This window comes from Physcomitrium patens, chromosome 9, assembly GCF_059467195.1.
Source record: "Physcomitrium patens ecotype Gransden chromosome 9, ASM5946719v1, whole genome shotgun sequence".
NCBI lineage: Eukaryota > Viridiplantae > Streptophyta > Bryopsida > Funariales > Funariaceae > Physcomitrium > Physcomitrium patens.
In genome coordinates, this window is record NC_143418.1 from 6,285,731 (window position 1) to 6,312,369 (window position 26,639).

The 26,639-nt window shown below is 29.6% G+C and overlaps 1 long non-coding RNA gene across 1 annotated transcript; it reads left to right on the top strand.

The window, feature by feature from the left end:
• The first annotated feature begins 9,781 nt into the window (after positions 1-9,781).
• Positions 9,782-11,210, top strand: LOC112286418 (uncharacterized). The gene is made up of 3 exons (XR_002971015.3): positions 9,782-9,908; positions 10,082-10,223; positions 10,374-11,210. It is a non-coding gene; the product is annotated as an uncharacterized LOC112286418 (long non-coding RNA).
• Positions 11,211-26,639: the final 15,429 nt, after the last annotated feature.

Below are 26,639 nucleotides of genomic sequence, written 5' to 3' on the forward strand. Positions count from 1 at the left end.
TTGAATTTCAGTAAATCTCTCATGTGTGAGCTTCATCAATTTCATGTTTGCTTCCAATGGTGTTTCAATAGGCTCATACTCCTCCATATTAAATTGTTTCAATATTTCTTCAATATACTTCTTTTAGCTCAATATAATGATCTTCTTAGCTCAATCTTTCATAAACTCCACTTCTAAGCAATAGTAGAGTTCTTTCAAATCACTCATGTCAAATTCTTTTGCTAGCTTTGCCTTCAATCAATCTATTTTTTTCAAGGTATTGGTCAAGATGATTAAATCATCAACATAAAGAAGAACAATTAGTAAGAAGACTTTTGATTCCATCACATACATAGAATGATCAGTATCGCTTCTTACAAATTCTTCATTCACAAAGAATATATCGATGTGTTGATACCATATCCTTGGTAATTGCTTGAGCCCATACAAGGATTTCTTCAACTTACAAACAAGGTGTTGCTTGCCTTTTTCAACAAATCCTTGAAGTTGATCTATGTAGATGTCTTCTTTCAAGTTTTCATTCAAGAAAGCCATCTTCACATCTATTTGTTGCATCTTTAAGTCCATTGTTCTTCCAATTACCACAATGGTTCTAATGGTGGTGAATTTGGCTATGAGAGCAAATGTCTCATTAATAGCAACACCAACAACTATTGAATAGCCTTTGGCAACCAATCTTACCTTATACCTTACAACATTGCCCATTACATCTCTCTTTATTCTAAATATCGACTTACAACTAATTGAAGCTTGATTTCATGGAAGTTAAGTCAATTTCCATATTCTATTGTCCATATGTGATTGATACTCTTCTTCCATAGCTTTCTTCCATTCCAAAGCATCTTTGGACTTCATTGCATCACACAAAATTAATAGATTAGCTAAAAATATAATATTGGCATGTTCTTTACTTATTTGAGGGAAGATGAGATTCTTCTACCATTCACCACATTGTTTTTTATTTTTCAAAGGATATCTCCTTTTATTTGAAGAAGATTCAACTTTTTATATTCTATGGTCTCTTCAAACCTTCTTTTCTTTTAAAGATAATCTTTTTTCACTCAAAGGTTGATAATTCTCATCACTATCATCATCAACATCTTCATACTCTTCATTGTTAGTGTTAGCATTTTTAAAGGCTTTGTTTTCTACCTTCTTTGCCTCTTCATCTTCATTTCTACCTTTACAACCATCATTGTCTTCATCTTCTTCTTTCTTTGTTGAATTTGAAGATGTGTCTACAAACACACTATTACTCTGACTTGGACACATCTCCAAGTGTTCACAAGCACTCTTGTGCTCCAAAAACTCAACATCACAACTTTTGATGATCTTTTTGGTCTCCAAATACAATAGCCTATAAGCCTTTATACCTTCACAATATCCAAAAAACACACATTTTGTACCTTTTGCATCAAATTTTGATCTCATACAATTTGATGTCTTTGTATATGCTATGCATCCAAAAGTCCTTATATGTAAAATATAAGGTTTCTTCCCACTCCAAGCTTTTTTGAGAGTTTTTGATGTAATTGTACTTGTATGATATCTATTCTTTGTATACATTGCTATTACCATGACTTCTGCCTAATACTCAAATCTAAGGTTTTGTGCATGTAGTATAATCCTTGCTATCTCTACAATGGTATAATTTGCTCTTTTAACAACTTCATTTTCTTGTGGAGTATAAAGAGTGGAAGTTTGTCTTGTAATACTATGCATCTTCAAGAAACCATTGAATTCCTTTGATATATACTCACTTCTATTATCCATATATAACATCTTGATTTTTCATTCATATTACTTTTCTACAAGTGCCTTAAATTCCTTAAACCTTGTGAAATTCTCACTCTTTTCTTTGGGAATGAAAATCTATACCATTCTTGAAAAATTATCAATAAGTGTGACAAAATACCTTACACCTATTATTGATGACATCTTCATAAGTCCATAAATATCAAAATGGACTATTTCCAATAACTTAATTGTACGTGTTGCAATTCCACTTGGAAATATAGTTCTTTATTATTTGCCTTGAATACAACCCTCATAAGCAAGTGTTATAGCATTGTGGCTCATATGACCAAGATCTAAGCCACTTACTATAGATTAGAGCTCCTTCATGCTCTTGGCATTCAAATGATTAAGGTGTCGATGCCAAATGCCAAACTTATCTTGATCTTGAGAAAATTTAGCAAATTCTACCACTTCAACTCCATTCATCTTCTTATACTTGATGAAGTAGAGGTTTCCATCTCTAAAGCCCTTTGCAACATCATCTCCTTCCAATGACTTGAAAAAACATTCATTCTTATCAAATTACACTTTGCAACCATGTAAAAGAAGTTCACTCACTGAGAGGAGGTTTTTCTTCATCTTTGGCACATATAAGACGTCTTTCAATTTGATTCTCTTAATTTGGCCTTACACAACAATCTCTATTACAATAGAGTCGATTTCAATAGCTGAAATTTCTTCATAAGTGTCAAATAAATACTTATATCAAGTCATGTACTTTATGGCACCCAAATCAACAATCTACTTAGACATGGTATCCATGGAAGTACCTTCACTTGCTATAAATTCATAATCATTACCTCCATATCATCACAAGCATTGTTTGTACTTTCTCTATCTCTTTTCTTAGTCTAATAGCAATTTCAAGGAAAATGACCTGATTTTCTACAAATGAAGCAAGTCCTTACATTGCCACATTCGTTAAAATAACTCTCCTTACCTTGTCTTGAAAAGAGAGCCGAATCTTCACTTGGAGGCTCTTTTTCAATCTTCTATGTTATTTCATGAGCAAGTCTTGTCATCATATAATCCATTATGAGGTCTTTTAATTTGATGGACTCTAATACCATAATGAGATAGTTCTAGGACTTAAGATGGCTTATAAGCAAGGTCATAACAATATCACTTTCTTCTAACAGCTTGTCAATAATTGCAAGTTGATTAGCAAGGACCTTTACCTTATTGATATGTGTCATGAGGTCATCACCTTCTTCCATCTTGTAAGTAAAGAATTTCTTCCTTGTGAAGATGATATTGGATAAGTTCTTACTGTCATAAATGTTGCAAAAGGCCTTCTATGCTTCTGCTAGTTCTTTGCAAGAGATGATGTGAGAAAAGCTCGCTTCATCCAAATTGGTGGCAATCATGCTAAAAGCCTTCTTTTCACGTCTTGTAAAGTCTTTCTTCTCTTTAGCATCAGCATGTATACTTTGAAGTTCTTCACTTTCATCTACAATGTCTCAAAGGTCCAAAGATCCCAATAAAATTTCTATTTTTATTTTTTAATGGTAGAAATTGTCACCTTTAAACTTCTCAATCACTCTCAAATCTTCACCTTTACTAGAAGCCATGTCTAAAAATATATTTATTAAAAAATATCAAAAAAAAGAGTCTCTATGTGCTTAAAATCATCTAAACAATTTTACACTAGCAAAATCTTAGAATGCCATCTTATGAACAAATGAATGTTTCTTCACTCCAAATACTTTTAATTCAACTTTCAAAGCTTTTAACAAGTATGTGGACTCCAATTAGCCTCAATATCAAGTTTTTTAACTCATAAAACTCACTTTCTCACTAAAACTTCTATAATACCTAAGTCACTATCAAGGTCTTTGTATAAGGTCTTAATCACTCATTTCTAAGGATTAAGAACCTTCAAATAGATGATAGGAATCTATAAGGTCCAAATCAAAACTTTTATAAGCCAAAATATAAGATTAGATCATATAAATCCTAACATCAATAAATACCATAAGATCTATTCCACACAAGAGCAATAACCAATAAATAACTTCAATTTACTTTAGAGGCACAATCAAGTGTGTGTGGGCCTATAACCTATTGAAGAAATATAATAAGCAAGACACAAGTAAGTAAAAATTATGAAGGTTAGACATAAGAGAAGTGTGGAATGAGATACCTTTCACTTCCAACATACTTTATTTATAAGTAGAGTTTACATCCATTCTGGCTCAACTTCATTCTCATTCATCCTTACTTTATTTAAATAATTTTAGATTCTACTTTAGCTAGCAGCTACTCCAAATCCTAGCTGCCGCTTAATCTAGCCACTTCTATAAATCCTAGCCACTACCTTGATAACTTTCTTATTATCTTTTGTTACTCTTTAACCATTACCAACTTATATTAGGTAATATCTTTTATTTGTCTAATGTTTACTTTATCAAATATTATTTAGAGTGATTTTCAACCACATTAAAAGAAGGAGCATACAAGTAGTATTGCAACCATTGTCCTAATATCTTTTTAAGTTGGGATATAATCCAACGTACATTTTTAGAACAATTTCGACGTGAAGTAGAACAAAGCATGGCATTAATCACTTTATTCTTCTTTAGACAAAGAAAAGATGAAAACATTATATTGTATATTCAACGTTTTGAAGTAATGGTGATAAGATTCATAGGAACCTTCCTCATTGATAATACCTTAAAGCATTTCTTCATTCAAGGATTTGCTAAGAAAGAAACCATTAAAAAAATCCTTCATGCACATCTTAAAAACCTTATAGCTGCCAAAAATATAACAATGGAAGTAGAATAAATTAATAAAGAGAATGAAAGGGTGTGGCATAAAGAAGACCATAATATCCTTAGCTTCATATTTATACATGCTAGGATTCCTTATCCATCAAGCTTTCAAATGCATGAACAACTGTCCCTTATTTCCACAACCATAGAAGCCTATCTTTTATAATTAAATATTAGGCTTCTATCTCCTTCCTTAAGTTTAACCTATCCTAGTGAAGATAATAGGTAAAAGGAGGATTTACAAAAAAAAATGAGGGCATCTCAACTAGAATTCCAAATCCAAATCTTTCATCAAATGAAGTTGATAATAAAACAACTAGCTGGATTAACTAGAAATTCCAACCCAAATCCTCTTCCATCTCCCATTAAGTCAGATAGACATACAACAAGATTATGGTGTATTCAATGTGGATAATTGAGATATTTGACTCAATTTTATAATTCCATTCTTCTACAAAACCAACACTTCCAACCATATGCTCCTCGACATATAAACTAAACCTTTTAAGGGCATAATATAGAATAAGAAGGATTTAATACTAAGAGCCAAGGTTCTATAAATCTATCAATACTACAAGTAGAATTTTACACTTTTTGTGGAAAAAAATATCCACCTGATTAATGTTGGATTGAAAACCAAGTAGAATGTGGAAATTGTAGTGGTAACCATGCTGTAGAATTTTGTAGAAAATCAAATAGAATAGTTTCTTTACAACCTTCACTTGGTAATTATTCTCAATAGTCATTTGATAATTATAAGAAAATAAGACAACCTCCAAAAAATAATAACCTAAGGCCCTCAAACTTATATTTTGACTATGAAAAAAATAGATAGAATGAGAATGCATCTAGTGGGCTTCAAACTAATTCTTGATATATTTCACTTCATCCTAATCAAAATCAAAATCCTTCTAATTAATTAAGACATGGCCAAAGGTGTCAAGATATGAGATTGATGTCTCAATCTATAAGAGAGTTGGAACCTGTTCAAAATTTTGTCAAACTTAGTATCAATCAATCATTTTTTCTCAAATTAAATTTAATAACTTTTAAAAAAAATAAATCTAAGAAAAAGAGCCTATCTATGGTATTGTATTGTAGTTCGGCTACTATATGAAAATAATGTAATTATGTATTTAACATATAATTTATTAAGTAACATGGTGAGAGCCATATTAGTAGATTTTAGTTGGTTGTAGAATATAATTTGATTATTACTTTGAAAAGAGGTTGTTTAAAAAGATTATTATAGAATTTGTATAACTTTAATTTTCTTTTGATAGTGGCTTTTAAGATTGGTTTTGGTTGATAGTAACTTCTAAATATTTAGAATCACCTTTATTAGACATTGGTGATCTTTGGAAACTTATTTTGGTTCTTTTATTTGGTGTTTAGAGCATAAATTATGTAAATCTTATAAGAAAAAAGATTGAAGAAGGTTTTTGGTATCAAAAGAAGTAATTAAGGCACCAATATAGATGAATGGAGATGAATGATAAAAATCTCAATTCCTATTGGTTAAAAATCATAACCAATACGCTTTGAGGAGGCTGCCTAAGGCCATATTACAGATTAAGGTTAGTTTTTTGAGGCCATTCGAACTTTGAAGACTAGGGTCAGCAAGTTTAGAGTTTTGGCTATGGTTTTGGTACAAGTTTTGTACAGTTTGGAGTTTATATGAAGGAGATACAAGCACTCAAAGTTAAGGTATTGATTTGAAAGCTACTGCCACTCTTTTTGGCATAATGCACGTGTACGGATAGCAATTGAGGATCGGCAACTACGATTGAAGAAAGCACTTTTGCGGCTATACTTTTTGTATATTGCTTGCTGGATTCCATGTTAAAGTGAAGGAGTTTTTGGATTTTTGAAGTTAGCGCATATAATCTAACAATAGTAAGTGACCCGATTTACTAGTGGTTGTGTCTCGAGTTATATCTCGAGTAATTTGATAAGGTTTTGGCTCAAAATTTCAAGAAATGTGTATATTCATATTAATAAAATTTATACATAATTTTGATGACATTTAAGTATTGGATTCTTGAGATATTAAGAAAATAGTGTTCAAGTGCTTCTAAATTAGGATTTAGAGCATCTACTAGGATTTCTTAGATGCCAAAAGATCGACAGTGAATTTGCAATTAATTTCTTTTGTGGTAAAACTTAAGGGTGAATTCTACCTACTCTTCAAATTTTAGACAAATTAAATATTTAGATCAAGTGTTATGAATTTTTGAAGTTTTAGAAGAGAAAATCTTTTGTGGGAAAAATATGTTTTGAAGGGATTTTGTTATATTTTGAGTTTTATGCATAAGAAAGGAATTTTGGAAGCTAAGACAAGATTCATATAAAGGTTTAAGCTAAAATCTCTACAACTAGGTACCTAGTATATTTTCAAATAGCAAATCACGTCATATGATAGCGATACCTATCTTAGTAGTAATGACTAGATCTAGGGCTGCATCTTTACCTATCTATTAAGGAGAAGAGAGTAGTGCCTCAGAGAAACTACCTTGTTTTTTAGATTTAGAGCAAGTCACAAAAGATACAATTAAGGCAATTCAAAATAGTATGGCCAAATCTGTGAGAATTGATCCTTTGGTGGAAGAATTGATCGTTTTGTGGAAGAATTATCCTTTCAAAATCTTGAGATTGAACATGAGCCAAGTAATAATCTGAATAATCATAGTTTCTATTGTCGACAAAATAATTTCCTATACCATTGTAGATAGTGGTAGTAATTTGAATATCATGCCTTTCTAAACTATGAAAAAACTAGAACTGAATATCACTAGTCCATCTCCTTTTGTTATCATGATAAAAAATCAAAGTCCATCCATTCTAGTATGCCAAATTAAAAATTGTAAAATTTGGATATGAGGAGAAGAATATGCCTTGACATATCATGTCATTTGGATGCATATGTCAAAATATTCCTTTTTTTTATTGCTTGATAGGCCATGATTGAAGGATTCAAAAGCCATAGTCAGTTGGGGAGGCGACAAGCTCTACATTATCTTTGATTCATGGAAGAATAGAATCCAAATCTCTATACAAAATGGACAAAAGTACAAGCTATCAAAATCAAGAATGTTAACAATACAGCTAACTTTATGTATGAGCAAATCATAACATAATTTGATTGTCTTAAAATTTTAATTATTAATCAAAGAACATATTTCTTGAATAAAGTGATAGAAAATATGACTAATAAGTTTAATATAAACTATTGTATGACTACTTCTTATCTTCTACAAATTAATGGTCATACAGAAAGAGTGAATCAAATTTTAATAAATATCCTAAAAAAAACAATACAAGACTCAAAGAGGGATTGGAACACAAAATTATCTATAATCTTGTAGACTTATTGTATAACTTATAAGCTCACAACTAAGACTATTCATTTTCCTTAGTATATGAAGTAGAAGCTATACCTCCCATAGAATTTGAAATAATTTTTTTAAAGATAGTAATAGATGAAAGGTTAACCACTTGAAAATCTTTAAAAAATAGATTAGAATAATTAGTAGGCCTTCATGAAATTTGAAGGACAAGGACTCAACATATAGAAGTAATTCAAAGAAGGAGAAAAATTACTTTTGATAAAAAAAATATAAGAAGAAGATCTTATATCCAAAGATACTAATAAGGCTATAAGATACCAAGAGAATGGATTTTCTTGAAATTTTTGATGCTCTATGGTTAAGACCTTATCATATCAAGAGAGTGTTTGATAACAACTCTTTATAGTTAGAAATACTAAATGGTGAACTATTTCCAAAAAAAAAATCTAAAAATAGATATAAAGAGTATAAGGTGAGAAAAAATCTATTGCATAGAAGAAAAAACATAATAATCTTTGTCTACTTAATAGAATAAGGATCTAGCTAAACAACTTAGTCAAACTTGATTTTTATTAAGAAAATAGGAATCTTGATCCATTAGAAAGACAAGAATTATTCTTTATGTAGTCTTTAGTTCTATTAGAATAATAATTCTTCAACTAATTATTAACTGAAATATCCTAAAAAAATCCTAAAAAATTAAAATAAAAATAAAAACTTGTTTCATAGGATTTAGAAATAACTTAGAATTGGTTAGCATCTTCAGGTTGCTTGGCAGTTGTTTACAAAAGTGGTTATGTCAGAGGTGGTCTAGATTTGAATCTAGTAAAAAAAAAGCAGCTATCTATATGAGCTAGTGTTAGGGTAGAAAAGTAGCCAACTTCTACAATTTAGAGGATATATAGGCCTCATGGCTTCAAGTTTCAATTCTTCTTCCAAGATAAGAAATATATAGCACCAATTTTTAGATTTTTATTTAGAATTATTATTTTTCTTTTTTTTATTTTGTTATTTCTTATCTCATAGAATTATCTCATCTTGCTTTATTAAATAGACTAAATACTCAATAGTCTTCTAATTTGACAAAAGTAGTATTAGGAAAAAGAAGTGCACTAATATTGCACATAATCTTTTATGTCAATACTTTTGCTTTGGTTCTATAATACTGCTAGTGCAGTTTGGTTAGAATAAAAATTCTAATATGCCTAACTTTAGATAAGGACCTCCATGTGGTGCAAGAATTCTAGATTCTTTGCTTCTTTGTGTTGTTCTAGATGGTTGCCATATGTGAGCCATCGAATTGACTCACTTTGATATTTAGTATAAAAAATACACTTATTATGCTTGAAACATAAATTTTATGAGTTAATATTAGAATTTTAGGAAAAAATAGAAAATAGATTGCTAATAGTAGATATGTAATCTAGGATAGAATTTTGTAAGAAAGATTCTATAAGACTATATTTTTCTAAGTAAGCTAATATTAAAAGAAATACAAAAGAAGTAATCTTGGTGTCAAAAAATAAATTAAAATATATATATATATATATATATATATATGATAAGATATAAATAAATAAATAAAAATTGGAAGCAAGGTCAAAGAAGAAATATATATATATATATATATATAATATGTAATAGACAGAAGAGGTGGAAAGCAGAAAAGAATAACAGAAGAAAAGAGAAGAAGGAGAATGAAGAAAAAAAAAGAGTACTACACGAAAGAAAGAAGGACGAAGGAAAAGAAGACAAAAAGAGAAAAGAAAAGAAAAGAAAAGAAAAAAACAAAAAAAAAATAGAGAAAATAGAATATGATCACAAGGACGGGAGGTTGCCCTAACTTCCGGCAGTCTCTCTGCCGATAGGGATCTGGGCCGTCCCGGATCCCACTCTCACTTGTTTTGGAGTTTTTTTTTTCTCTCTCGCGTGGGACGAGCTCCGATCATTTCAGAACGGTTCTCTTGTCTCCTTTGCATTGTGAAAAACAGTATGTTGCGGCTAGGGTAGAATCGTTGTTGTGTTGTGACATTGCCAATTTTTTTCCTGTTCCTTTGCGTTGCAAGGGCTATGGTGGTGCTATGGTTTCTTGTCTTTTGTTTTTACTCTCTTCACGATTCACGAGCTCTAACGCTCCGGAATTGGTTACTGTGTGGTGGACAGAGTGGAGCGGCTAAGCAGCGGCTTGTCTACGTTCCTTCTCTGCTATTGCTGAGCGGCTGAGCGATCAGCCACTAAGTGGAACTGAGCTGATCGAGGCGATTCAATCTGAAGATTGCGTCTCCAGCAAGAATCAAGTCCAGTGGTGTGTGTTGTGGATGAGCTTCACATTAAGCGGATCTCTGGTTTTTCTTTCTTCTTGTGGTTATTCGTGTAGTGCATGGATGTTGGGGCGTTGCGATTCTGATGTACGCTGCAACATTGACAATATTTGACGAGCTGGTAGAATGCGCAGTTGAAGCGGAAGGTGATTGTTCCTTCGAATTCAAGCAATAGCGTGGATTTGGAGACGGTGTTGTTGACTCCAGTCAACCATAGTTCGGCCATAGACTCGGTGATATTTGACCACCCATATCTAGTTTGGAGATCGATGACAAAACAACGTCGTAGTTGGTCACTTTTGTTATAAGCGTTACCTTGCATTTGATTGATGCACGACATATGTGTGGTTTCGTCCCTTGGCCAGGGATCAACGCACACGGAAGGAATTGAAAAAGGCAGATCACGATGATTTAAGACATCCAAAAAATTGATAATCCATTGAGTTCCAAGTCATGACACCCAACTAGATTTTTTGAATGAGCCTAGAGATAGAAAGAAAGCACAGCAAGACGGAACGACGTTTTCTAGGGTTAGAGAAATTGTGCTCGCTTAGTAAGTAAGTACTGTAGTTTAACCTCTTACTTCATTGGATTATTGAGCATCCTTGCACAATTCACCCACTCATCCACATGAGTTCACTTATAGCGCATAGTGTAGTACACTATAGTCTGATTCAAGATTAGCCATAATTGAGATGAGAGTGCAGTCTCTTCCAGTAAATTTTGCAAGAAGTTAGTGGAAAAGAGGGTTGCTGGAACAGTCAGAACCAAGACTGGACCTCCATCAGCAACTTCCGCATGATAAAGGAACCTAATAATTCCAGAAAGGATGGGAATTGAAGAACCAGAAGACTGCTAGAAGACATTGGGATTCTAGTAGGCGATGGAGGAAGCAGCCTATAGAGGTAAGCACTCTTCTCGACTCTGTTATCAGTAAAAGATCACAATGTGAATTCAAGTTTTTAGGAAGATTTATGTTTAAGAAGTACTCAATTAGGGTTTGGTATGAAGTATTGGATGTTGGATGATAAATCTAATCAAGGATGAAATTTTGAATTAGATGAGAAATTATTCATGGATGAAAAGTCATTCACGGATGACAAATTATACTTGAATGAATTTTTGTGTTGATAGATAGAAATTAATCAAATAAATAAATAATTAAGGATTAAAAAATATATAACTAATTAAGGATTAAAAAATATAATTTCTTATACATGCACATGGTGAATAGGTTGCTATTGTAAGAGAGAGTAAATAGTAGAGGTTCCTTAACAACATGGGATTTTAAGAAGATTTAAAGATTATTTAATGGAGAAGTAAATAAGAGTTATAATGTTTGTAATTAACATAATTAATTTGTTAGTTGTGAACTAAAATAAACTTCTAACTAGTGGAGGTTTATTTTAGCTTACATTTTGGTGCTTTTGTCAAGGAGTAGTAATTGTGAGATTGCTTCAAAAAAATTGTAGTGTTTTTTGTTTTCAATTGTTATTTAGATTATTATTGTATTTGTGTTTTTATACAAAAAATAATGTCTTTTAAAGACGAACTTCTATGGGGAATAATTGTGTGCTTGAAGATAAGATGCACTTGCTATGGTAAAAGAATTCTTGATCCATCTTATTTTAACAAATAGCTCTAAATGATTTGCCATGTATAAGTCCAAAATAATACACCAAAATTCTATTTACTTAATTTTTGGTGTTTTGACATAATAAATTGTTATTTATTTGTTAATTGTGAAAAATTAGAGAATGTTGGAAAAAATAAAGTTAGTTGTAGTTGAGATATGGTAGAAAATGATAGAAATTTATTCCACTTTTGAAGCCACAAGTGATTGTGAAGGAAGAAAATGAAGAATTATTGAGTTCTTGAATCCTCAAGTAATGGTGAAGAAAGAAGATGGAGAGCTATTTTGCTCTTCAACCATTATTTTCACAATAATAAATCAAGTCGTTTTCTAGAGAATTTCATTTATTCACTTTTATCTAATTTTTTATTTTTTTTAAGTTATTTTTAATATTTTTAATATAATGTTCATCTATCTTATTCATCTTGTCGATAGTCTTAAAAAAAGATATACAATCTTGCATCATCTCAATAAGTTTAATAGATAATATCTCTTCTTCTTAACTAAGCAAGAGCATTATAAATTCAATCTACTTAAAATCTATTCTAATACTTTCTTCAAATCTCTAGTAGCTTCAATATTTAATTGTAATTTATAAGCATGAGTTTTTGTTTTTGTTTTTTTTTTTTTTCAATTTTCCTTTTTTTTTGTAGAAATATTTTTTGTTATCTCTTTGTGTATAGGATTCTTTTATTTTCGAGCTTTTTCTCTTTTTGTAGTTTTTTTAAAGGCCCTTCATTATTTCTATATCTCCTTTATTTTTCTTCTATTAATGTATCATGTTGACTCCTTTCAACATGAGCATGCATAGATAATCCATCTACTAGATTATCCCACTGAATAATTTGTTGAATGTTATTACCAACTTATTTTAAATCATCTCTAGTAAATTTATTTCTTTCAGCGTAATTCATTGTACTTGTCCACAAAGAATTAGATTTTCTTAAAAATTCAAGATTTATACTTAAATATTTACTATAGTTTTCTTCCACCCAATATATTGATGCTTCATTGCTTGAAATTATATGCTCTTTAAAAGCATCTTCCTCAAATACCTTCATTCTTCCTTTATCAAAATTTTTTTTTTAATTTTTCTCCACTTTTTTTTGAATGTATCATACCATCTTTAAAAAAAATAACTCTTTTATGTAGCACCTTTGTAAAATCTTCACATTTTCTTTTTCAATGATTTGTGCTATCACATCACATGCACCTATGCACTACACCTTCTATTGGCCTTAATCTTTATCTTATTGATATTCTTGATGATTAATACTTTTCTTCAAGTTTTGCAAATTTTATTTGTAAATCTTTCATCTTGTATATGATTTCATTAATGTTCATTTTTTCTTTATTTGATGTAGCCATCGAAGGTTGAATCAAAGATGTTCGATGGATAGTAGATATTTTTAACTTAAATGATTATAATAGTCTTTGAATACCTAACTTATCTTTTCTTCTTTCTTTTTTTACCAACAATCCTATTGCCTCTTTGACTTCCTTACAATTTATTGTCGATTCTTCATCTTTTTTTTTTATCTTCAAGTAAGATTTCTAACTTTTCTTATAACTCTCCATTAACAGCTTGAAGAAAAAACTCTACTTTACTTAGATCCAATAATTACCTTTCTTGAATGAGGCCTTTTTTCAAAAGTTTGTTCAAAAGTTTGTCTAATAGTGGGAGTCAACAGAATCGAAAGGATTAAATCGATGACTGAGCGAGCCTGATGCGAAGGACCAATTTGACCCAATTACGGGAACATCCAGGTCTTACTACAGGCCTCTTAGCCAATATGAGACCTAATTTGGTCGGGCGACTCAATGTGGTCCCAATTATGGAGATTTTGATTCCATTTCAGGCTGTCCTGTTCTTTGTGCTGTTTCAGGGAATATTATTTTCAGAAAAAGAACCTTTTAAAAGGCAAAAAATGGTGGAGAAAGCTCTGATGGCAGAGCCAATTCTAGATCTAAGACAAAAAATTGAAGAAATTCAAAGGCTACGGTTTGAGAGGGGAGAAAAAAAAACATTCGAAAATAATTAGAATGGAGGAAAAGATTCAGAGATTTGGGAATTAGGGAGGTTAAGAAAAAAGGAGGATAAAAGGTTTTTGGGTAGGCATCAGAAAAGGGACTTCTGGCGATCAATGCTGAAAGGTCGATGTGTTGTACTGGTGAATCGGGGTTTTAATGAAGTGGGTGTGATTACTCTTGACTGTTTTGTGAAATCGAAGTTACATCTATGATTGAAGAATTAAAAGGGTGTCTATAGGATTGAGTATGCAGAGTGAATGAAAATTTTTGGATTAATCTAACAAGACAATTAGTGGATACAACGTCGTGAGTATAAAGCGGTACTGGAGATTAGTAGATTGGATTGTTCAGGGTTCTTTGTAACATCTAGAGACTTATCGACTGAGGCAAAAAGGATTTCAGCGAGCAGTCGAAGGACATCCGTATAGATTTATGGTATATTCTTACAATCGTTTATATTTCAATAGTCAAAAATTGATAGACTGCTTGAATATTAGCAAATCTCGATACTACCTTCTACAGCTAGATGTCCGGTGCGTTCTCGAGTAGAAAAACACGTAATACGACATAAGTGGTGAACTCGATGTGAAAGCTTGAGGTGGAAGGTATTGGATTTTATTTGATTTTATTTGATTTTATTTTTATTTTTATGGAGAATGAAAATAAAAATTTTGAAGGATCTTTGGGAGGAGTTTCTAGTGAGGGTTCTTCTAAAGGACAAGGTATGCATATGGATCCGTCTATTGCTAGTATGTTTCAAGCCTTCTCATTATCAATACAGCAACAGCAAAACAATGATCTAAAGAAAGCTTTGGTAATCAAAGCATTGCAAGCAGTGGTCAATAAAATTGATCAATTTGATGGAAGGAATATTTTAAGGTATTTAAGATGTTATGTTCATGAAATGGAATTAAATCGGGTTTACGAGAAGAAAATGGTTGAATTATTTGGACTTGCCATGATTCCGAAGATAAGAGATCATATTACATCGATTACGGATCGTTATGGGAATTCATGGGAGGTTTTTTCACATGCATTGAAAGACAAATATTTCTTGAAAGATGGTGATTGCGTTACTAAGAAGCTGTTTTTGGAATGGATTGAATGGCCTAATAAGAATTTGCAAGCAACACAGCTACTAAGGAAATTTGAGAGGCAATACTCTCAATTATCGAAGGTAGAAAAGTTCACATTGGAGCCGAACAAAGTTGATCTATTTCTTCAAGCTGCAGATGGAGAATTGCAAGGACAATTGGAACTCCTTCTTGAAAACAAAGAAGAAGATGAGGGATTGATAACAAAGTGGAAGAACGTTGAAGATGCAGTGGGATTGCTTACAAAAAGAGAAAGGAGGAAGGATAGGAGCAATATTTCGAAAACAATACAAGCACCCAAAGCTCCAGTACATACAACACCACCAATAATGCCTACAGTTCAACCTTCGATATAGATATGCTTTCTATGAGAGAAAAAATCATTTCTTGGAGTATGGTTGTCCCAGCATATAAGCCAATTGCCAATGAATGCCAAGGATAAAGGAGAACCTACTAGGCCTCGAACACGCTTGCAATCTTCTCCACTTGTTTAAGCACAGGTGATAAACTTAATATCTTTTTCAAATTCTTCATAGCTTCTTCTTATTCTTCTCAAAAAAATCTCTTAACTTTCCTTAATAATTTGTATAGTGGCTCAAAGATATGAGCAAAGTGAGGTACCCAAATGTGACAGAATACACATACTCCTAAAAATCTTTTGGCTTTTGTAATATTTTTACAAGCCTTCATCTTAGATGTAGTATCAATTTTATCAAGGTTTGATTTTTTACTATACTTGCCACACATATGTGCTACCACTAGAATCTCATCAACTCCAAAGCTTGATTTTTCCAAAGATAATATGAAATTAATTGACTCCAATCTCTCTAATATCTGAGCTACATCTTCAATATGCCTCTTGACAAAATTTTTACAACCTTCAACTTCTATATTCTCATCTTTGTCTTCTTTTCTATCTCATTTTATGGATATATCATCCAAAAATAGAATGGTTTTTTTAGATATAAATTCTTTCAATATTTGATTCATAGTATTTTACATATGAGCCAATAAGTTGGTTGCACCTTGAGGTAAGGTATACATCTTCATTAAATCCAAAGCAGTCTTCATAGTAGTTAAATCTCTATTCTCTTTAGCCAATTGAAATTGGTCATATTCAGAATATAAGTCTCCAATAGAATAGATGGCATGACTTACAAATTTTTCAGCCACTTCATCTACTACAAGACCTAATCCCATGTTTCGAATAGTTATTCAATTTGTAAATTATATATCCTAAATAAATCTTAATGTTGGCTTTTTGGGTACTAAAAACCATCTATTAGAATAAAAAGAAAGTTAAGATTCTAAAATATCCATTTTCACCTTCTCTTTTAATATTTCTATCAATTTTGGAAGTAAAGCTCTGGACATAAGTATAGGCTTTAAATTCCATAGAACATGTGGCATAATAGAGATTACCATAGATACTACAATATTAGGATCTACACATCCAATTTCATTAAGAGTTAAGAAAAATGCCTTATCATGCTCAATAAGCATTTTTTGAAACATATTTTTTTCCATTGATGTCAAGAAATTATCCCTTCCAATCTCTAATTTAGCTAATAATTCTTGAATAAATTGATGTCTAATTCCACGCTTTTTTCTTAGACTTGGCTCCTTAATTATTTACTTAATATGTTCCATAGTATCAACTGGTAATTGGATAGCTATAGGCTTTATCTTTCTTACCACGGTTTTATATTTTATTTGTATTCTAGCCTCATGTTTCAATCCATAGCTTGTAGCAAGTCCACCATTTTCTACTATCTTTTCTAATTCCTCATAAGTCTCTCTTGAATATATTTCCACTATATCATTTCCATCTATGCTTATAGCTAAATTCTCTAAAACCTTTATCAAATCATCTTTTAAACCTGTTTCTTCTATTACTTCAACTATAGCTTTATCACTTGAAACTAAACCCACTCTTTTTAAGATTTTTTCTTATTTCTTCACCCTTCTTTTATTTACAAAATCTAAATATTTAATCATTTGAATACTTACAAATCCATTACTAGCCAAGTTCAAAAATCCAAAACTCATATTATCAACACTGGAGTATGCAAATGACTTATTTGCACCTATGTATCTCCATTCTATAGGATTACTTTGTAGATATCCAAAATATTGTTTATTAGCTCTAGAGGCATCCCTATTAATTCTTCTCTGTACCTCTCATGAATAAGTTTTGTAAGCATAATTAAAAGCTCCAATGGTTAATTACAATTCTTTTTGTAATTAGTAGATTGATTGACTATTTTAATAATAAATCTATTTTCAAAAGAAAAAATAATAAATTTAGAAGGTTTATGATTTCTTTTTCTTAAATTACTTTAAATCTTTTTTTAGTAATAAAACTAAAATTTTAATAAAATTTCTCTTTTAATTCTTAGGATTCATATCTTAAATTAATCCACAATCTTAATTTTCAATCCAAAAGCTAATTTCTAATTTGACTATGGTTAAAAAGTCCTTTAAACCTAATTATTCTATTTTTTTAATTAATTTTGATTTTTTTAAGCTTAAATTTTATTTTGCAATTTAATTGGATTAAAAATATAAAATCTAATTTTTGAATTAATGATGATCTTAAAAAGATGGAGACAAGCTAAATTTTTTGGTGGAGTTTTCTCTCATAGTGATTTTAATCACTACTTGAAGTTAAAAAAAAGGAAAATTGAAAAAAATCACAAGCATATTAATTCAAGACTAATTTGCAATTAGGTTTTGGATTTACCAAGAGTTCATGCTTAAAGGAGTTTAAATTAAAGAATGGTGATTATGAAGGCTTTGATGGCAAGAATCCTTACTGATTTCCAAGTAGGCTAATTAGAATTAGAATTGTTGTTGAATTTTACAACTAAATTAGTAAATTAAAAGGTTCTTATGATTTAGAATTCAGGTTTGGGCTTGTAAATAATAAATCTTAGGATAAAAATAAGTTTTAGAGACATTAGTGGTATTAGTTTCACCAAAAATGTGTTAGTTTTTGAGTTCTAGGTATTTCCACCCTTGAAATCGGAGTTGGACTGAGAATTATTGAGGACCCTTGATCTTGATTAGGAATGTTCCAATTTTGATGGTGGAGATGTATCCACCACTTTTGGACCTCCTCCCACCTAGTTAAGAAGGCTTTGGTGGCCGAGCTCCCTCTCTCTCCATCTTCTTGTGGGAGAGCCAAAGCAAAATGTATCCCCATCTTGTCAATGCAAATCTTCTTCTTTAAACTTGTATAGCCTTGATTTTAACTCATTTAGTCTAACTCTTTTTATTTTATTTTTTAAAAACTTTGTAAACCAATTCTAATCACTTTTAGCTTTGTAACGGCTTAAGGCACGCTTGATTTGAAGTTGTGACAAATTTTTGGCAAGATATCAAAGTAGTAGGGGTCTACTTCCTTGGCAGAGTAAGAGCATCAGTTTAAAAAATCTATGACTTGGTGACCTCTGACTCAACTTTAATGTGGATTGCTGCAATGAACGCACTCTAAAGTTTAGATTATTTAAAAATTTAAATCACTAATTTTCAAGCTATATCAAATTTTTAATGAATTTTTAAGTGCAAAGGGATCTGCTGCCTTGGCAGTTTTGAACAACTAGCTTTGAAAAATTTTGTCTTAGTACTAACCTTTATTTTTGTACTGAAATTTGTTAGAAAAAGAAATCTACTAAGTTTGGTTTTGGAAAAAATTATACTTGTCAATTTTAAACTATTAACCAATTTTTAGTGAATTTTTAAGTAGAAGAGGGTTTGCGCCTAGGCAGCTCAAGTCACCTTGTTTGAAAGCACATATCTCAGACGTCAAACCTTGGATTACCCTGAAATTTGGTAAATAGAAGCAACTCTAAGTCAACCTCAACCACAAAAAATTTTAAGCACATAAGAGCTATAGGAGAATATTGGCAAAATTCTAAATAACAAGGGATCTGCTGCCCTCAACTCGACATACTCTAAGTAAGTTTTCCTTCCCTAATCACCCTCTAATCACATCTTTTAGCACCTAAATTGCTATATTAGCACTCATTTTTCTTATTTTCATTAATTAATGTTATTTAATAATTTCAAAGAACTTTTTACCTTATTCTTAAATTTAGAAATTAATCTTAAATTTTTTTCTTTCCATCCATTTTTACTCTTTAAGGAAAAAATAAAAAATAAAATAAAAATTAATCTAATCTTTTAATTTTTTCCTTTTTTTTAATCTTAACTTTTAAACTTTTACTTTTTTTACTTTTGAACTTTTACTTAATTTTTAATTATTAATTCTAACTTTATTTTTATTTTTATTTTTTGCTTTTTATTTTTAATTTTTTAATCTTCTAAATTTCATCTTTTATCTTAAAAATCTTAACATCATATCAATGCTCAACTTAAATATTTAAGACTATTTATTACTGAATTTCCAATTCTAAATGAATTTTTGTCACCAAAACTTCATCCATAGATAACTTCCCATATAGAACTCCGATTTACATGGTTAATAGCATCTTGGAAAGCTTTAGACTAGCATTCTTGCATGGTATTCATTTTTTTTTTTTTTTTTTTTTTTTAATTTTTATTCTAGTTCGTAATTTTCAGAATTTAAGTTGATGGGATAAGTCTTGGAAGGTACTTAATTAAATGAAATACAAATGCTAAAAATGAAATCATAAAAATGTGTAACTAATTTGTTATGTTGTTGGATTAATCTTGATTATTATATCAATTTTTTTTCCTATCTTATATATGATTTGCATATTTACATCAATTAATATTGAGCTTTAATCTAAGTTATAATCTAATTAAATCAAATTTAAGTAAGGGGAGAAAAATCCACTCACAGATTTTACTGTGATAAATTACACAGCTTTTCTTCCATCCCAACTACAAATCTTAGCATAATATAAACTATAATCCAAGACTCTAGTTTCTATTCTTGCAGTTGTAATATAGGATTGACTAAGTATTACTGGATATGTTGCAGAGTTTTGAATGAAGAAATTTTGCTCCCCTTCCACATCTCCAATCTTAGTCTTTACAGCTGAGCAAGCTCCATATAAATCACCTTCTTGGTTGTTTGCAGCTCTAATTATCCAACCATGATTGATATAAATGCCACTTATTCTTCTCATATATTTGCCTTGACATGATATTGATTTCAAATCTATGATCAACTAAAGCAAAAATTGAATCTTTAAAGTTCCTCAACCTCATGTATGATTCCATAGTAACTCTAGCCCAATAAAGAATTGAATAGCTACTACTTCTCATTCCATCATTATTACATTTAGAATAAGTATTCATACATGCTTCTTGTATATTTTTTTTATCTTAATAAATCTCATAGATATACATTTCATTTGATGCTCTTCTATAGCCTCTTCATATTTAATTGAAGTCTCATCTCCCATATCAACCTTATTTCTAATCTGTGGCATTGTAAATTGTACAAATACCTACTCTATCTCTTCTTCTTCATCTATAGTTATCCGAGTATCCAATGCCTCTACCATTATAGCTTTAGCTCTCATTTGTTTCTTCCTCTTTATCACATTAATAATCAATTCATAGAAATCCTTTTTAGTTATACTAAGAACCTCTCTTAAAGTGAATTCAATTTTGGCATCTAAGATCTTCTCTTCTAAAATACTCTTCATATCTATAGATGTTTTAATGTCACATTCAAGCTTATAAGCAGGATTTTTATCTTTAGATTTGCTTGTATCATCTTTCTCCTTCTCTTTGCCCTTCTTCCACCACTCTTTTGGTAATAGTGCACCACTAAGATGAGTAGAAGAAGGCATTTTTTTTATTTTTGCTCCTTAGAAGCTTCTTTGTTTGATGGAGACATCCTCTTGTTTTTAGCCTCAACAATATTATCTTCATGAATAGCTCTACTTCTTTTTTCTTCAATCATGGCATCATACAGATCATCATTATGTTTGTCTCCACATAAATATGTTTTAATACTAATAGCATCAATTGGATTATTTTACCCAGACATTTTTTTGATAGCTTCAACTCTCCTGATCATGACTTCTGTAGTTGGTAAAGAACTAGCCTTAAATGCTTTTTGTTTAATTTTAATAGAGTAAGACTTATTTCTTTCTCTTTGTATGGAAGTATTCTTTGATATTTACTCGTCTACCGATTTTCTTATACCACCCTTCTCAAAATTAGTCTTTAAAGGCTCATTTGATTTTATGAGTCTTATCTTGTGTTCTTTAAAATATATAATACCATCCTTGATTTGACCTTTATAGCTGTCACACTCACAATACTTGTAATTTGGATTGTTATATCATATACATATCTCTATAAATTCCTTTGAGTCTTCAATTATCTTTGATGAGTTTGCTATTTGAGATTTTTTCAACTCAATCATTTCTACCTTCAAATCTTATATGCCTTTGATCAATTCTTCAAGATTATCATCTTTGATAGTCTTGATCATTTTTTCAAGTGGCACTTGATTCTGAGATGTAGGCATTGGTTTCAACCTTGATATTAAACCACGAGTCTTAATCTTTTGTTGTTTAGCCAAAAGTCCCACTGTCTCTTTTACTAGCTTCCAATTATTTGTAAAACCACTCTCAAATGTCTTATCTACTAGATAAAAGAGCAACTTCTCTTCCAAATATTTATTAGCTACTTATAAGAATAATCCAGTTTTTCTTATTTTCAAGAGCTACTTCTCTTGTCGTGGTAATTGCCCAAACTTAGTCTCAAATTCCATGATTAATTCATTTGGAGCCATTTGATTCCTTGATCTTTGTTCAATCTACTCCAAAAAAAAGTATATTTTATCATTCTTTGTCAATATTTCTCAAAAAAATTCATCTTTTAAGAATTCTTTAAATTTCTTCTATGATATAGTCTCAATATACAACTCTTACAACCTCTCTTTGATTTCTAGTACTACTGCCAAATCAAAGGTAGTAATCATTGTCATTTGTGAAACTTAATGCACCTCTATTTTGTATGTATAAATCATAAGAAACTTAGTGATGTTCCATCAAACCTTCTAATTTTATCTACCACTACTTATAAAGCTTTGGTGATATTCTTATCCTTCTCATGTATCTGTTGTCTTTCTTCCAAAAATTGAACAAATGTTGTGAATAAATCATGGACATCTACTCCAATTGGTAATGAAAATCTAAGGATTTTATCTCTTATCTTAACTTGTTGAGATAATTAGTGCCTTAAGGCCCTCTCAGTAGAAGCACCAATATATCAAGGTAGAAAGAGTTAAGCCTCAAGAAAGCATTGGACTCTTGGTTGCTACTAATTACTCAATCAAGTCTTTAGATAAGAAAGTCCAAATTTGTATATATGTATAACACTTTAAGGAGCAATCACATCAAATATATAAGTCTTAAGTTTCCAAAAACACCCAAAAGATGATAAAAAAAAATTCTAAATCCTTATATATCCTTATAAGGTATTATTCTTGAACTTCAAAAATTCATATCTTTCAATCAAACTATTCAAATATACTCAAATTTTACATGAAGTACTGATGTACTTCTAAAAACTATCACAACAAATTTCAACTACAAATTCATTGCGGATCTTAAGATATCACTAAAATCCTAATAGTAGCTTCAAATCCTAGTTTTTATATACCTACATGCAATTTTCTTCATATCTCACAAATCAAGTACTTAAATACTACAAAATTTATATATATATATATATATATATATATAGCTTCTTGATATAATATTACACCTTCTCTATAAGGTTTGGACCAAAAATTCGTCTAAAAACTCAAGATATGGCTCCAACCATTACTATGAACAGAATCACATATTTATTGCCTTTGATTTGGATGTGCTGACTTCAACTCTCTATAACTTCTTTATTTAATTCCAAATTCATCAAATAATATATGAAAAGTGTAGTTGAAAAAGTGTTCTTTCCAATTCCAGTTGTCAATTCTTTGTTGCTCTTTGTAAACGTATGTTATGTCCTAAAGAGTGGCAGTAGGTATTAAATTAACACCTTAACTTTGAGCACCAATAACTCCTTCATAAAAATTCCAAATCATACAAAATTTACATCCAATCTATATCCAAAAACCTAAACTTACTAATCCTAGACTCAAAAGCTCAAATGATCTCTAAAAAGAAACCCTAATTCCTAATAAGGCCTTAGGTAGCCTCCTTGAAGCCCATTGGACATAGCCTTCGACCAATAGGAATGAAGATCCCTATTCTTTGGCTTCATCCAACCTTACTTTGCTTTCAATCCTTTCAATAAGCCTCCTATTAGTTTAGACTTTCATCTTTAGACTCTAATCTCCTCTCAAGGCTTCATACTAAATATTTAGGTTCTATAATTTTTTAAATGTCATAATCAAAATACATAAAATTTAAAATAATTTTTCTTATATCTAATTTATTTAAATTAATCTATTAACCATTCTAATATACACTAAGACTTATGAACATATTATATGTTCTAATTAATTTTTACATAGTATAAACAACTATAATACGACACCATTGTTCTTTTTTTTTTTCTTTATTATCTTTTCTTTTCTTCTACTGTTATTTTTTGCTTTCTACCTCTTCTATCTATTACATATAATATATATACATATATATATTTTCTTTCTTTGATCTTATTTCTAATTTTTATTTTTTTAATTATTTCTTATCATATATATATATATACATATATTATTTTATTTTTTATTTTTTTAATACTAAGACTACTTCTTTTGTATTCCTTTTAATATTAGTTAACTTAAAAATAAATAGTCTCATAGAACCTTTTTTACAAAACTCTATCCTAGATTGCTTATTTGCTACTAATCGTCTATTTTCTATTTTTTTCTAAAATTCTAATATTAATTCATAAAATTTATGTTTCAAGAACAATAAGTGTAATTTTTATACTGTATATCAAATTGAGTCAATTCAATAGCTCACACAGACGAAGATGTGTGATTGTAAATTTTACTCTTCAACCTCAATTCTGAGATGGCTTCAATTAAGAGTTGCTTGTAATTGGTGGTTTGAAGTGAAGTAAGTAATTGAAAAAAACTAATAAGAACAACTACAATATAAGTAAAAAAAATAAAATCAAGTAATCTCAACATCCAAAACTAACTCACAGTTTATTTACTAGATTTTTACTTCAAAAAATAAAAGTAAAAAATAAAAATTATATTTTTAGATATATAATTTTTTATCTTTTCAATGACATAAAAATCATGTAATTTCAAGTTACTATAAATAATTCATGATAGATTAAATATAGAATGTAAATAATAAAAAAGTTAAGTGAATAATTTTCACCTCAAAAATAACTTGCTTAAGAAATCGAGAAATTGAGCCTCACCAAGGCTCAAAATTAGTATATATTGGTTTTTTAAAGAGGCCTTTAGGCCTTAATCTTATCTTCCTAATAATATCCATATAAAGCTATATTTTTCTATCTTGGTGATTTTTTATAGTAATAAAATCAATCTAAATATATTAAAAATCCTATTTTTTATATAATTTATTAATAAGAAATAAAATTCTTTTTCATGCTTCTTCTAACCACTAATTAATAATTGATAGTATTACTTATAATAGTAATAAATGTACATAAGAAGCCAATGAAGATATTGGTCTTAATATTTAATTCTTAATACTTAACAATATAAAAATACTAAACTAGCAAAGATAATTGCCTTCATGACTTACCAAGTCTCTATTTTTAAAAATTTCCTTCTTATAAGTTGTTTGCAACATATAAATATTTTAAAATTATAATAAATACTTAAAAAGTCAATAAGACTCTCTAATCTTAACATTTGTATAATTAAATGAATAAAAAAATCATTTTTAAATAATCTATCAATTATGATAAATTTGTGGGACTCACAAGATGTGCTTAGAGGATGTTAAATAAAAGAAAATAGTATTAGCGAAGAAGAAATGAAGTCTTATTAAGTCTTAGAGGTAATTATCTTAGTTGATTTGATATTTTTTATTTATTATTGAGTATTGAGGAATATTTACTAAGGTCAGTATTTATATTGGCCTTCTATCTATACATATTATTTATAAGAAAAAACTATAAATTTTATTTAGTAGTTAGAAGAAGCATGAGAAAGAACCTCATGTCTTTTTAGTTAGTTATATAAAAAGTAGGATTTATAGTAGATTTAAATTTATTTTATTACTATAAAAATCATTAAGATAGGAAATTATATTTTTAAAGTGATATTAGTATTATAGAACAATTATAGGAGTTTTTAGAATTTATTTAGAATTTATTTAGATTTTTTTTGGAATTTTTAGAGCAATTTCTAAGTCTTTGGTAAAACTAAGTTTTACCACCTTGGGAGCCATTATGAAAAAATGAAGCAAGTTTCGAAGGCCATACAAGATTCTTAGGCTAATAGGATATTTTTAAATACCGTGGTGAAGTCAAAAATACAAAAAAATGAGTCTTACTAGTAGAAAATAGGACAACCAACAGTTAGTGTAGTCTATGTAGGAAGGGAGGTGTACAAATCCCACATACGTTGTAGCACCTTGGGTATAGGTAGGAAGATAAGAATAAGGCCTCAAGGCCTCTTTAGAAAACCAATATACACTACTTGTGAGCCTTGGTGAGGCTCGAACTCTTGGTCTCTTAAAGCAAATTATCTTGGAGGTAAAATTATTGACTTAACTTTTCATTCATTTACTTGTTATTTTTCAAAACTTCATAACTTACTCATAGTAACTCGGATTTATAAGTTTCTTATACCATTGAAAAGATAAAAAAATTAAATTTCTATAAATATATTTTTTTACTTTTAATTTTTTATTTTATATTAGAAAAAAATTTAGTAAATAGATTATCACTAGTTTTGTAGTATACAATTGTTTGATTGCACTTGTTCTACTTGTTTTGTATTTTTCTTCTTTTATTCTTATTCTTGCTACTTTCACTTTAACCACCTATTACAAGAAATTCTTAATTGAAGTCATCTTATAATTGTGTTAGATAGTGAATTTTACTCACATAATGTCTCTAGCGCTTCTTATGTACCAATCTTTTACACAAACACTCAAGTTCTTCGAACTTTGACATTATACCCTATGTACTAGTTTTTGGGTGGATTGACATGCTACAATTTTTGAAGTTGGCTTTGTAACTCGGCAGTTGCTGTTCAACTATGGTATTGCATCCAAAGGTTTTTTTTTAACATTGTCCATACGATGATGGAAATTCCTAATTTAGACAACTTAAGTAAGAATGAAGATAGATTGGAAGAACAAGTATATTTGGATGAAATTAGGTTAGAATTTAAATGAATTTAGGATTTGGAATGAATTAGATTAAGTCAGATGAATACTTAAGATTTAAATGAATAATTTTTTTTAATCAGATCTTATTCATAGATGAAAATTTATTCATAGATGGAATTTATCTTGGATGAACTTATAATTGGATATCATTGAATACTAGATAAAAAATTAAAATTAAAAAATAAATAATAAAAAAAATTTTAAAAATTATATAAATTAAAATTAAATCATATAATTATTCATCTTTCAATTACATGTTATTGATTGAATTATTTAAATAGCCTTATATTATTGTATGATTATGAGGATGGATAGTGATTGCTTAATTAGGAATTTAATTTGTTAAGAGGTTGATTT